The sequence below is a fragment of the Tachyglossus aculeatus genome, chromosome 2 (genome assembly GCF_015852505.1).
Source record: "Tachyglossus aculeatus isolate mTacAcu1 chromosome 2, mTacAcu1.pri, whole genome shotgun sequence".
Classification (NCBI taxonomy): Eukaryota; Metazoa; Chordata; class Mammalia; order Monotremata; family Tachyglossidae; genus Tachyglossus; species Tachyglossus aculeatus.
The window spans coordinates 115,636,179-115,649,482 of record NC_052067.1 but is presented as its reverse complement, the minus strand read 5'-3'; the positions used below and the strand labels follow the sequence as shown (position 1 = coordinate 115,649,482).

Sequence of the window (13,304 nt, the reverse complement as noted above, 5' to 3'; positions counted from 1 at the left end):
CCAGTAGATCCTCTCATCTAAGTTGGTTTTACAAGAAAATTGTGTCAGATTTAGTATGATGGGAAAAATTCACGTGCAGTGATGTCATTGATTGCTTTACCATCTATCTTGCATTATGCTGAGTGATAGATGATCATTAAAGAGAAATGAGCCTGCATCTGTTTGACAGAATTCAGTTGATTTTTCTTAGATGGCGAAAGCAATGTCTTAAATTAATTTCATCATTGCTTTTTCAATCATTTTTTGCCAAACCTAATGGATAAAGTAACTTTTGCTTGAAGCAAAGGGAACAGCAGTTGCACCGATAATGTGAAGTTCCAGACTGATTCCTCTGAATGCATTTTTCATCTTGATTTCATCTAAATTATTCAGAAAAAAAATGTGAAAAACTCAACGAATTCATGTTCTAAATATTGATAGAACATCAATGTTCAATAGTAGAATCTGATAACTGCAGGGTGCTTTTTTCTCTAAATAATTTTTTTCAATTCAGTATTTAAATCTAATAATTTCTTTCATGAAATGCTGCTCCCTATGAGAAACATGCAAATGATTTCCACCCTGCCTTTTTATTCTTCTTGTGTTTTCCAAAGGAACTCACATAAAATATCACATTTTATATCACTAGAAGTATGCCCATTCACCACAGTGTACAGAATTATAAAAGACTGTGTTAGTCTAATAGCACAAAAATCAAAGTAATTTTCAAACACATTCCTTTAAAAGAGGCATAGAGGTGGTTGAAATTTCCATCAATAAATCAATCATATCTATTGAGCGCTTAGTGTGTGCCAAGTCCTAGAACGAACCTGGAACTTTTCATTTTATTTATTTTTACCATAGTAGTTGCATGACATCCAGATTTTCCTCAGCCAACTACTGTATAAGCCAGGAAATATGTGTGGAGAAGCCATATTAGAGAAGCAGCATGGCTCAGTGGAAAAAGCACGGGCTTTGGAGTCAGAGGTCATGGATTCGAATCCCTGCTCTGCCACATGTCTGCTGTGTGACCTTGGGCAAGTCACTTAACTTCTCGGAGCCTCAGTTACCTCATCAGTAAAATAGGGATTAAGACTGTAAGCCCCACGTGGGGCAACCTGATCACCTTGTAATCCCCCAGCGCTTAGAACAGTGCTTTGCACATAGTAAGCGCTCAACAAATGCCATTATTATTATTATTATTATTATTATTATTATTATTATTATATTATCCAGGAGGCCCAGATTTGCCTAAATAGGGTTCTTTCAATCCATGAAGTTTGCATACTAGACTTTTCACCACTACTCGAGTTCCTTAATATCTTTGCTGTCCTTGTTTTGATTTTGGCATAATTTGATTTATCAAACTTTGTCAAAAACTTTACAGAGAGAAAAGCCATTCCCCCAATGACTCCAAGAGGTAGGGTAATGCTGTCCCAGACCCATGGAGAAGTGGCCAAACCCAATATCCTAATTCTGTCAGCAAAGCAGCAGTGATGTACTTGGCTTGCATCTGCTCCACTTGGCAGACTTCTGTTTGTGTATGAGCTCAGCCGTTTAATGTGCTCCTCAAATATATTAGTCCTGTAGCCTAAGTCTCCAAGTTCTGCTGCAGCTTCTTTAGACTTCAAGCCTCTGGCACTCACAGGAAGATTGTTATGAGGGTCTGGCCAACACATCATTCTTCTGTTCTGAGTACACCAAACAATCAATCAGTAGTACACCAAACAATCAATTGAGGGCTTACAGTGTTCAGAGCACTGTATTAAGTGCTTGGGTGAGTACAATACAACTGAGGTAGCAGACACAATCCAAGATGAGACTTGTTTCTTTTAAGGATACCCAAGACAATGAATGATGGCAGAAAGCCAAGCTGCCCAGGCAGAACTCAAGGCTACATATGCTAAGTTTCTTCCTGGCTCACTAGTTCAGCACTGTTGGCTCAATGTACCCTCCATAAGTGCTCCAGGAAGAAGCATAGCTGACTTATGCAAAGAGGCCCATAGGTTGGGACTGCGTTGGTAGCAGAATCTCTGTATCTCACCCCACTTCCTAAATATCATTTCTTCCTGCGGCCAAGGACTGTCACTGTTGGTGGGGCTGGCACATCGATCCCCATACAAAGCTTTGCCGGAGGATGTAATACCTTTCCCTCAACTTAAAATATCTTAAATCCACAGAAAGCTCAGGGTTGTCTTGCCCACCCCACTGTCAGGAAGGGTAATGGGGCTTAACATGATTAAAGGCAAAGACTCACTAATTGTTCATTTATATTATAAAATACCAACAATAATATCCATAGAGAGGAAATGAATGTACTTATTTGAAGAAATTGCCAGTGAAAGCAGATTTCGAAGTCCTAAAATATACCTAGGAATAAACAATTCACCTGATTGCAGCTGTAAAAAACTCGGAAGGAAAAGGGATTATTCAAAATAAAACCAAAGCCATTTTGTAATTCTTCTCACCACTGGCTTTAAGATTCTCAGTTAGAAATCCCCCACTATCTAGCCTCACAGATCTATCCTCCAATCCCACTGCAACTCAGAACACACACTTTGCTCGTCTAAAACCAATCTATTTACTGTGCCTTGATTTCATCCCTCTCACTATCCTCACCTTGCTTGTGTCCTCACTCCTATCTCCAACTCCCTTCCTTTCCATCTGGTAGACCAGCACTCTTCCTATTGTCAAAGCCCAAATAAGATCATATCTCCTCCAGGAAACTTCCCTTGATAATCTCTCAACTCCTCATTGTGTTCTCCCTCCCTTCTACATCACCTATGCACTTAAATCCATAGCCACTAAACACTTGGGTACTCACCCATTCCCACCAGACTTATGTGTATATTATAAAAGGTTCCATCCCTTACCTGTAAGCTTCTTGAGAGCAGTGATGGAGTCTATTTTATGGTATGCTCCCAATCACTTTCATATATTGATCTGCACAGAGTAAATACTCAATAAATACTACTGATGGATTGATTTTTGTTCAAAAGAACTTGGAACTCCGCACCATGCAAGGAAGAAATATACCAAGTGTCACGTATTCAGAAATATAAAGTTTACGTCTTTATTACATTCACATAACTGGTCTAATAACAATAATCATAGTGATAATAAATATTATCAATATCATGATTATTAATATTCTACTTGTACCATAATTGTACCCTGGCCTCCCACTGACTTTTCTGTCTCTAGAGACAGCACCAACATCCTTTCTGTCTCAGAAAGACCTTAACTTTGGCATTATCCTTGATTCATCTTTCTCATTCAACTCAAATATTTACTCTGTTACCCAGTCCTGTTAGTTCATTCATCCATTCATTCAATCGTATTTATTAAGTGCTTACTGTATTCACCTCAGCCGAGGAGGGTTTCCTCCCCACTCCCAGCCCCCGCGATATAGCGGGTACCCATCTCAGCTCCGGAGGGTTCCCCCCTCCGCTCGCACAGTACACTCGGTATCCACCTCAGCCCCGAGGGTTCATCCCCCCACACCCCCTGCGATAAACTAGGTATCTACCTCAGCTCCGGAGAGTTCCCCCCTCTACACACACGTACCTTCCTGATAAATTCGGTATCAGCCTTCACAGCATTTCTAAATTCCTCCCATTCCCCTCCATCCAAACTGCTTCCATGTTAATCCAAGCACTTATCCTATCAAGGCTGGATAGGATAAACGTTCAATCTATGTTTCCTCCCTCCTCAAGAACCTCCAGCAGATGCCCATCCACCTCACCATCGAACAGAAGCTTCTTATCATTGGCTTTAAAGTGTTCAATTCCTTACCCCCTCTTATTTTTATAATAGCATTTATTAAGCGTTTACTATGTGCAAAGCACTGTTCTAAGCGCTGAGGAGCTTACAAGGTGATCATGTTGTCCCACGGGGGGCTCACAGTCTTAATCCCCATTTTACAGATGAGGTAACTGAGGCGCAGAGAAGTTAAGTGACTTGCCCAAAGTCACACAGCTGACAAGAGGCGGAACCGGAATTTGAACCCATGACCTCTGACTCCAAAGCCCGGGCTCTTTCCACTGAGCCACGCTGCTCCTCTTACCATACCTCCCTGATTTCCTACTACAACCCAACCTGCACACTTCACTCCTCTAATGCTAATCTACTTACTATCCTTCAGTCCCATCCATCTCACTGCTGACCCCTTACCTACATCCTGCCTCCAGCCTGCAATGCCTGCAAAAAAACATGATCATTCTCCCCACTTTCAAAGCTTTACTGAAAGCTTATCTCCTCCAAAAAGCTTCCCTGTCTAAGCTTTCATTTCCCCTTCTCCCATTCCTCTGCATCAACCTTGCACTTAGATTTGTACGCTTTATTCACACTTCCCTCAACCCCAGAGTACATAATAATAATAATAATTCTGGTATTTAAGTGCTTACTATGTGCCAAACACTATTCTAAGTGCTAGGATAAGTACAAAATAGTCAGGTTAGACACAGTCTCCATTACATGTAGGGCACACAGCCTATGAACACCCTCCCTTCCCTGTCACATCCCAGACTATTTTTAGACTCATGGAGGATCTGGTAAAAGTGAAGAGAAGCAGGCACAGAACAGGGAAGATAACTGACACATTCAAAATGCCCATACTCCTAGTTGTTGAAATCTCCCTGCCTGGGTCCATGTGTGGAAACTCAAATTTTAACTTTTAGCCATTGACATACCTCTCATCTCTGACAAATACCTATATTTTAGATTACTGTGATTCAGTGACAAGTATGTTGGGTTGGACTTGAGAGATACTGATTGTAGTCCAGGATCTTTAGCTGAGTGTAGGGTTTTGGCCCTAGAATTGAATCTGGGCTGCTGGAGGCCAGTGTTTCTTCGGGTGCGGAGATGATATACCCTTCCTGAACACTGCAATGTTGCGACTTATCTACCTGTCCTGAACTGTGCTACACTGCAACTTATCCACGTCTCACATAAATTCATAGAAGACAGTCTCCAGTTTAGAGCTGTCCTGTTTTTCTCTTTCTAAAAGGGAGAATAGGGCTCCACAACATTACAGATAAGTATTTCCAGAATCTAATTTTTTCATTTATTTTATAAAATGCATTTAATATGATAAGATGTGAAAATAATGCTTCCCTCTACCTTCTATTTAGGAATGTAGATAAAATGGAATAATTAATGTGAAGTCCCTGAGCTCTGGAAGAAAGGTGATCTGCAATCCATGGTAATAATGTTACAATTGTATTTACTGAGCTCTACTAAGCTCAGGGTAGTCTTCAATCCTGTTTTGTTGCACAAGTACATGGAACACAGGGTACAGAGCTATAAATGGAACAACGTTATACAGCATATGGCTGGTATCAGAAACTAATGAGAAACTAGAAAGCATTCACCATTCCTATCTCATAAAATAGACTCAGAGGGAAGGCAAGAACTAAAATTTAATGGAGAGGAATTTCACATTTCTTTCCTAGGACTAACTCCTGGGTTTCTACAAAGTCAGCACTGAAGCTAACAAGAGTCTCAAATGAATGGTACATGTACCAGACTCTTAGTAACATGCAACACCGACCTTGCTGATACAAATAACCCAGCGACTGACTATAAACTACTCAATGATGCAGTTAAAATATCTTACCAGGACAGTTACTTCTCTGACAGACCTACAACATTTAGATCCTTGGAAAGATTAGAGGGAGAGCTAAAGTCAAAAAAAAGACTTGCCCAGAGAGCTTTAGAAGGGTAAGTCACTTAACTTCTCTGTGCCTCAGTTACTTCATCTGTAAAATGGGGATGAAGACTGTGAGCCCCACGTGGGACAACCTGATAATCTTGTATCCTCCCCAGCACTTAGAACAGTGCTTTGCACATAGTAAGTGCTTAATAAATGCCATCATTATTGTTATTATTTATCTTATACCAGGAATCCTGGGCCTCCAGGGTGCTTATGAACTAAAACCATCTCTTTCCTAAACTCTTGAGGGCCCTGGGATTTGTGGTAGTGTTTGCCTAGGGAGCAATCTTCTTCAGACAATGAGATTACTGGAATAAACATCCTATCACCCAATCTAGTTTAGATCAATTGCTCTTTGCACATTTAGCTGGTCCAATCAACCAGATGAACGTAAGTTGATTTATTTTTAATTTTACAACGTCCTTGGGGCCAACTAATTTGTCAGGATTCTTTTTCATGCCAACGAGCACCATTTCTGTACCTTGTAAACCAAAGATAAATCATCTCAGAGTCTAACAAATCCCCATCTCTATTTGACAATAAAAATTTGATTGGGAGACACCGAAGTATGTTGCCATGGGAGGCTTGGCAGATTCCTCCTTTGAATTTTTAAGATGATAAGGGTTTGCAATATGAGATTAAATAAAGTCTCAAGGTCCCTTCCTACACCAGTATTCTATGAAATCCAGGAAACTGAATAACCTGGGTTTGAAGACATTAAGGGGGAAACAGAGTACTGTCATTAGACTCTGCTGTCCCCAGTTGGCAGTATTCAAACTTCTGAAACCATTGTCCTGTTCACCAAAAAACTGATGACTATTCTGGTTTTAGGGACGATATGAACTCCAGTGCAATTTTAAAAAATGAAATATACCTTAACCTTAATGAGGAACTCCTTTGGCCCCATTGCTAAAGAGAATACCTACATTTTTGTATCATTTCACAATCCAATGTTATGACAGACACCAGAAAACGTTACTCATGATTCCTGTACTCTACTCCTCTCAATTTTTTCCTGGTTAGAGTGATTATGCAGGGTAGGTTAGTCTCCACAACAGATTAACTGCTCCCTTTCACAAACAATTCCCCACCTGATTTTCTCATCACTGTATATAGGACCTCCATTCTTCCTTTCTCAGAAGCCGATAACCTTGGCATTATCCTTGACTCATCTCTCTCATTCAAAGCACATATTCAATGTCACTAAATCCTGTCAGTTCAACTTTCACAACATCGCTAAAATCTGTCCTTTCCTCTCCATCCAAACTACTACCATGTTAATCCAAGCAATTATCCTATCCCACCTTGATTACTTTGTCAGTCCTAGCTGACCTCCCTGCCTCCTGTCTCTCCCCATGACAGCCCATACTTCAATCTGCTGCCGGACCATTTTCCTACAAAAACATTCAGCCCATATTTCCCCCACTCCTTAAGAACCTCCAGTGTTTGCCCATACATCTGTGCTTCAAACAGGAATATCTTGCCATTGGTTTTAGAGCACTCAATCACCTTGCCCTCTCCTACCTCACCTTGATGCTTTCCTATTACAACCCAGCCCCCACACTTTGCTCCTCTGGTTCCAACCTACTCTCTGTACCCCAGTCTCATCTATCTCACCACCAAACTCTAGCCCACATCCTGTCTCTGGCTTGGAACACACTCCCTCTTCGTAGCCTACAATTACTCTCCCCACATTCAAAGCATTATTGAAGGCACATCTCCTTCAAGAGGCCTTCCCTTAAAATAGGCCCTGATTTCCACTTCTCCCACTCCTTCTGTATCATCCTGATTTGCTCCCTTTATTCTCTCCCCCGACCTCAGCCTCACAGCACTTAGGACAAATTGGCAATTTATTTATTTTTATTAATGTCTGTCTCCCCATCTATACTGTAAGCTCATTGTAGACAGGGAAAGGGTCTACCAAGTCTATTATATTGTACTCTCCCAAGAGTTTAGTACGGTGCTCAACACACAGTAAGTACTCAGTAAACATGACTGGTGTTCAGAAGAAAGAATATGCTTGATAAAAAAAGAATCACCACATGAAAAGGATACAAAATAATCTAAAAACAAATTTCCTTTGTAACATTTCCTACTGTAATAATCCATAATTTTAGTGCACATTCTGATTACCAATGACATCCTTCAATTACTGCATCAGCAGAAGTAGGCATCTAATCATGTGGAATAATGGTACTTGGTAGAGGATTTTAATGTAATGAAATAATAAAAAAGTAGGCTTTAAGGAGAATCATTCTGATTTTTGATATCCTTATTCATGTTTTTGTTAGGTTTTCTTCTTTTAAGCTTGTGGATGATCTCCACCCTTTTTTTCTTCCAGTGATTCTCAATGAAAAGCTTGTGAAGCCAGAAATCTGGGAGTTTCAACACATTGATTTTCTACTTCTAAAGAAAAATAACTCAACATTTTTGATTGTTGTCATCTCTGTGGGAAAGCTCAAGCATATTCCATAGACATTTGGTTCAATATGATGCCTCAGAAACTTCCTGACCAGAGTCTAGATTAGGCCAACACAGTTACAGAGTAAGTGGGTTATTGCTCTTTGTTGGAGGTTTTAATAAAATATCTTCCAGTGGCAAGTATTATCTGCTTTTCAGTACTCTTTTAAGTGAATGCTTACATAAATATGATTACCGCTCTGAACACATTTTGAAGGTAAACTGTGAGCCCTAGAAAAAGGGTCATCATCCAATTTTCATTGTAAGGGAGAAAAGCAATTCATTCACATTCTCTAAAATGCTAACATAGAAGACCTAGGTGAATTCAACAGCTTTCTTCATATAAGAGTTCACAGGATTGAAATTCATTCATTCAATCATATTTATTGAGTGCTTACTGTAAGCAGATCACTGTACTAAGCGCTTGGGAAGTACAAATCAGCAACATATAGTCATGGTCCCTACCCAACAATGGGCTCACAGTCTAGAAGGGGGAGACAGATAACAAAACAAAACAAGTAGACAGGTGTCAATACCATCAAAATAAATAGAATTATAGCTATATACACATCATGAATAAAATAGAGTAATACATATGTACAAATATACACGAGTGCTGTGGGAAAGGGGAAGGGGGTAGGGCAGGGGAGGGAGGGAGGCGAGGAGAAGGAGGAGAGGAAAAGCGGGGGCTCTGTCTGGGAAGGCCTCTTGGAGAAGGTGAGCTCTCAGTAGGGCTTTGAAGGGAGGAAGAGAGCTAGTTTGGCAGATGTGTGGAGGGAGGGCATTCCAGGCCAGAGGTAGGACGTGGGCTAGGTGTCGATGGTGGGACAGGCAAGAACGAGGCACAGTGAGAAGGTTAGTGGCAAAGGAGCAGAGTGTGCGGGCTGGGCTGTAGAAGGAGAGAAGGGAGGTGAGGTTAGGAGGGGGCGAAGTGATGGAGAGCTTTGAAGTCAAGAGTGAAGTTTTTGCTTGATTCGAATGTTGCTAGGCAACCACTGGAGATTTTTGAGGAGGGGAGTGACATGCCCAGAGTGTTTCTGTACAAAGATAATCCAGGCAGCAGAGTGAAGTGTAGACTGAAGCAGGGAGAGACAAGAGGATGGGAGATCAGAAAGGAGGCTGGTGCAGTAATCCAGTTGGGACAGGATGAGAGATTGAACCAGCAAGATAGTCAAATCCCTTGAATACACATGAAATCTCTCAGATACACATAAATCTTCAGTACATGCCCTCATCAAATTCTTAACTTCTTACCAGCAAGATCAAATAATCCTGCCCTAACTTCTCAAGATTGCCTTTGGTCCAGAGAGATCCTGGTGAAGCCAGTACAGTTTGGGGGGCACCCGAAGGATCCAGCTTGCTTGGTTCATGTCTTTGACAATGTGGAGCCAGCCTAGGCAACACCCAAGAATATGGTTCAACCCAACATCTGAGTTTTTTGATGAGCACCAGAACTGACTCAACTTCATAGAATAGCATTCTACCCTGTGTCCCATGACCTCAAGTTTGAGCAAAGCAATCAGCTTTTCCAGAGTGCCTTCCATGATAACAGTCACCTAATAGTAATGTGTATTTAATGGGCACCATTTTACACAGCTGTAACAAGAATGACTAATTGGTTTTTTTCCCCTTCTGTGGTCTTCTGTATGACTGTTCTCACTTATTTAATGAGTTTATTCCATTTTTTCATTTCAACAGTTTTTTTCCTTTTTTTTTTTGACTTAGGGTTACAATGTTCCTTTACTGGTAACCGTTAAAACATTCTGGGGATTTCAAGCAAAATTGCTCTTTAATGGATTAAGTTACAACTGAACCTGGCTGCCTGGGCCATTTGGTAAGAATGCAGGAATCATTCACTCATCGGTGTTATTTACATTTATTAGTTCAACCAAAATAATTTAAAAAACCTCAGCATAATCATGTAAAATTAATTAAATTCAATTATGACCTCATTACAGTGATGAAGTAGGCTTCAATGCCTTGAAAGAAAAACAAATTCATTTTGATTGACTATACACGTGTTTGAACAAAATGTACATTGGATCCCAAAATATATGACTTTTAACTTAGACAACTTCTACATACAAGTTCAACTTTCAGTAAGAGTGCTTTGGAATTAAACAAATCCTTTATCTTGCCAACAGCTTTCCTTAGTGACTTGGGATCTTATATTGACAAAGCTGTCTTGCAGCATCTCATTTCACACTGAAGCAAGAAAAAGTAGGTTATGCTCAAAGTCCTTTAACATGTCCCTGATCAATGTTCCAAGCCACAAGATTGCAATTACTATCAATGAAGCATACAGGAAGGGCTGGCTAACAGAGAGAAATTTATGGGACCTCAAAATGTATCTCTAAAACTCAGAAATCAAAAACTGAAGTTAGTTTAGTACAAAGGAAATAAAAAAGGGAAAGCTACATTCAAAACAAATGCTCCAAATGTGATACATGTGCAAATTATCACAAGCAAGATAGCCTAGAGGCAAGATCACAAGCCTGGGAGTTGAGGATGTGTGTTCCAATTCTGGCACTGCCACGTGTCTGCTGTGTGATCTTGGGCAAGTCACTTAACTTCTCTGTGCCCCAGTTTCCTCATCTGTAAAATGGGGATTAATCCTACTCCCTCCTTCTGGGACCGTGAACCCCATGTGGGACAGAGACTATCAACCTGATTAACTTGTATCTGACCCAGCACTTAGACCAGTGCATGGCTCATAGTAAGGGCTTAACAAGTAGAAATTGTTATTATTATAACAAGTTATAATGAGTTATAATAGTGTATGCTATGTATAATATCATTATAACATAATTTCATTCAATATTTGAAGTTCTGAGCGTGTGTATTCAAAATTCTGAGTGTGAGTATAGAGGCTTTGATACCTATGCAAATTACTATGAATACCATGAATTTCCAAAGTTTTGAGTATGTGTACTCACAACAGCATGTAGAACAGGAATTCTACCCAATCTGCTCAGGTTTGATGCAGAAGGCTGGACAAGAGGCAGCAAAAGTACCCTCTCCTTTATTTAGAGGCTCTTCCTCTCTAGTTAGATGTCTCATTCCCATAAAATTTTAATAAATAGAAGCCTATTGGCTAATGTACTTTTGACTGGATTATAGGTATGCCTGGGTGCTGGTAGCTGCAATCTCCAAGTTCCCAGTTCCAAAAAAAAAGAGGGTAAATTGGTGATGTCCAGGAAGGTGGCTGGACCCTTCCTGATAACTGTTTCTCCTGTTTTCACATGAATCTCTGTGAAAAACCCTGATTTACCCTATTTTCTTCCCTGCCCACAACACTACATCCTGGCTCCTGGTGGGAACAGGATGGGGGTCTTGTCTGATGCTTCCATGCTGAACAAAGAGGAGGTGGAGGAAAATCAGAGTGGCTCTGTCATCATGGCTTTTGATGCCTGCCCAGAGCATTCCCTTCTATAATCTCTTGTTCCACAGCTGCTGCCCTTCTATGGAACAGAGAGGAGAAAGAGATGGGCTCCAGAGTCGGTGGAGAGGAAGAGAGAGGCCCCTTGGGGAGGGGTAGAAGTCAGGTTCACCGGAATACCCCACTCCCTCTTCCCTTGCTCATCCCTTACTAGGCAAGTAACTAACATAGTTTAAATGGTTCCATGAAGGATTTGTCTCTTTTTTTAACTACAGCCCATTTACCAGGTGAACTCCTTTCATGTGAGTAGGGCATGTGTCTACCAACTTTTTCATATTGTACTCCCCCAAGCTCTGAACAAAGTGAGTGCTCAATAAATATGATTGATCCATTTGTCACGTAGTCATTTTAGCAACTCTTCCATTGTCTAAATGGTATAATTTGTGTAATCGCTGGCCTTGTGACAAGATGGCAGGGCTAGGGAAGAGAGAGGTGGGACATTCTGTACTCCGTGTTCTTCCCCCAGCCACTCCATGTCTCCCCACCCTATCCACCCCTTCTCTCTCTCCTAGGAGAGCGGTAGTGGCCTTGGGGGATTTATGACAGCAGACATAACATCCCACTGAAGAGCCAGGTTGCAGCATTGTGAGCCTTGCGGAGGTGTTTGAGGCTCATGGGGGAAATACCCAGATTTCCCTTCCTCCTTCCCTACATATCCTGTTCCAAATGATCTTCCAAATGAATCAGATTCCATCTGCAAGAACCAATCAGAGGATGTAGTTCATTAGCTAGTCATAAATCATCCTCTTCAAGTGGGTGGAGGTGATTGAGGAACGGAGGAAGGGGCAGAGGACATGCTACACTTAATGGTACACATCCTCACTCTCAACAACAGCCTCCCAGCTCAAGGAGTTCTTCCGGGGTGGGGAGGTGACTCGGCCCAACGTTCCCAGTGACCTGTACATCCTCCCCTCTCCACCGATTCCCATGCCGCCCCCCGAAGAGCCCCCTCCCCTCCAGCCTTTCCCCTCAGAGAGCTGGGGCATGGGAGAGAGCGAGGAGGATGATGAGTCGGAGGAACTACCACCTGTCCAGCCCTGCCCAGGAGGCCCTGGATCTGCTGTTTGACTGCAGAGGGGCCGAGGAGGAGCCGGGCTCCTCTTCGACCCTCTCTCCAAAGACACTGACCCGTCCCGCTCCTGCCGCAAAGGGGTGAAGAGAAAGATGGCCGAGTACTTGCAACGTGCGGAGGAGATCCTCAAACTGCACCTTCCCCTCCTGGACCCCTGAGCTCTGGTGCCCCGGCCAAGCTCCACAACCCCCCACCCTCATCTCCCTCCCTGGGCCGGGGGGGTTCACTGCCAGCTGCTCCCCCACACCCCCCACACACAGTTTCTGTTGTCGGCTCCCTGTCTCCCCGTCTCCCTTTTCTATCAGCCACCGGAGGGGTGAGGAGATGCAACGTGGCCTAGTGGATAGAGCAAGGGTCCTGGGAGTTAGCGAATCCTGGCTTCTAATCCTGCCTCTGCCACCTGTCAGCTGTGTGACCTTGGGCAAGTCACTTCACTTAATGATAATAATTATAATTGTGATATTTGTTAAGCGCTTGCTATACGCCGAGCACTGTTCTAAGCTCTGAGGCAGATACAAGGTAATCAGTTTGTCCCACGTGGGGCTCATGGTCTTAATCCCCATTTTAATCCCCAAGAGAAGCAGCATGGCTCAGTGGAAAGAGCCCGGGTTTTGGAGCCAGAGGTCCTGGGTTCAAGTCCC

At 42.1% G+C, this 13,304-nt stretch overlaps 1 pseudogene; it reads left to right on the top strand.

Moving 5' to 3' along the window:
- Positions 1-5,485: 5,485 nt before the first annotated feature.
- Positions 5,486-12,821, top strand: LOC119942249 (annotated as a pseudogene).
- The last annotated feature ends 483 nt before the right edge of the window (positions 12,822-13,304 follow it).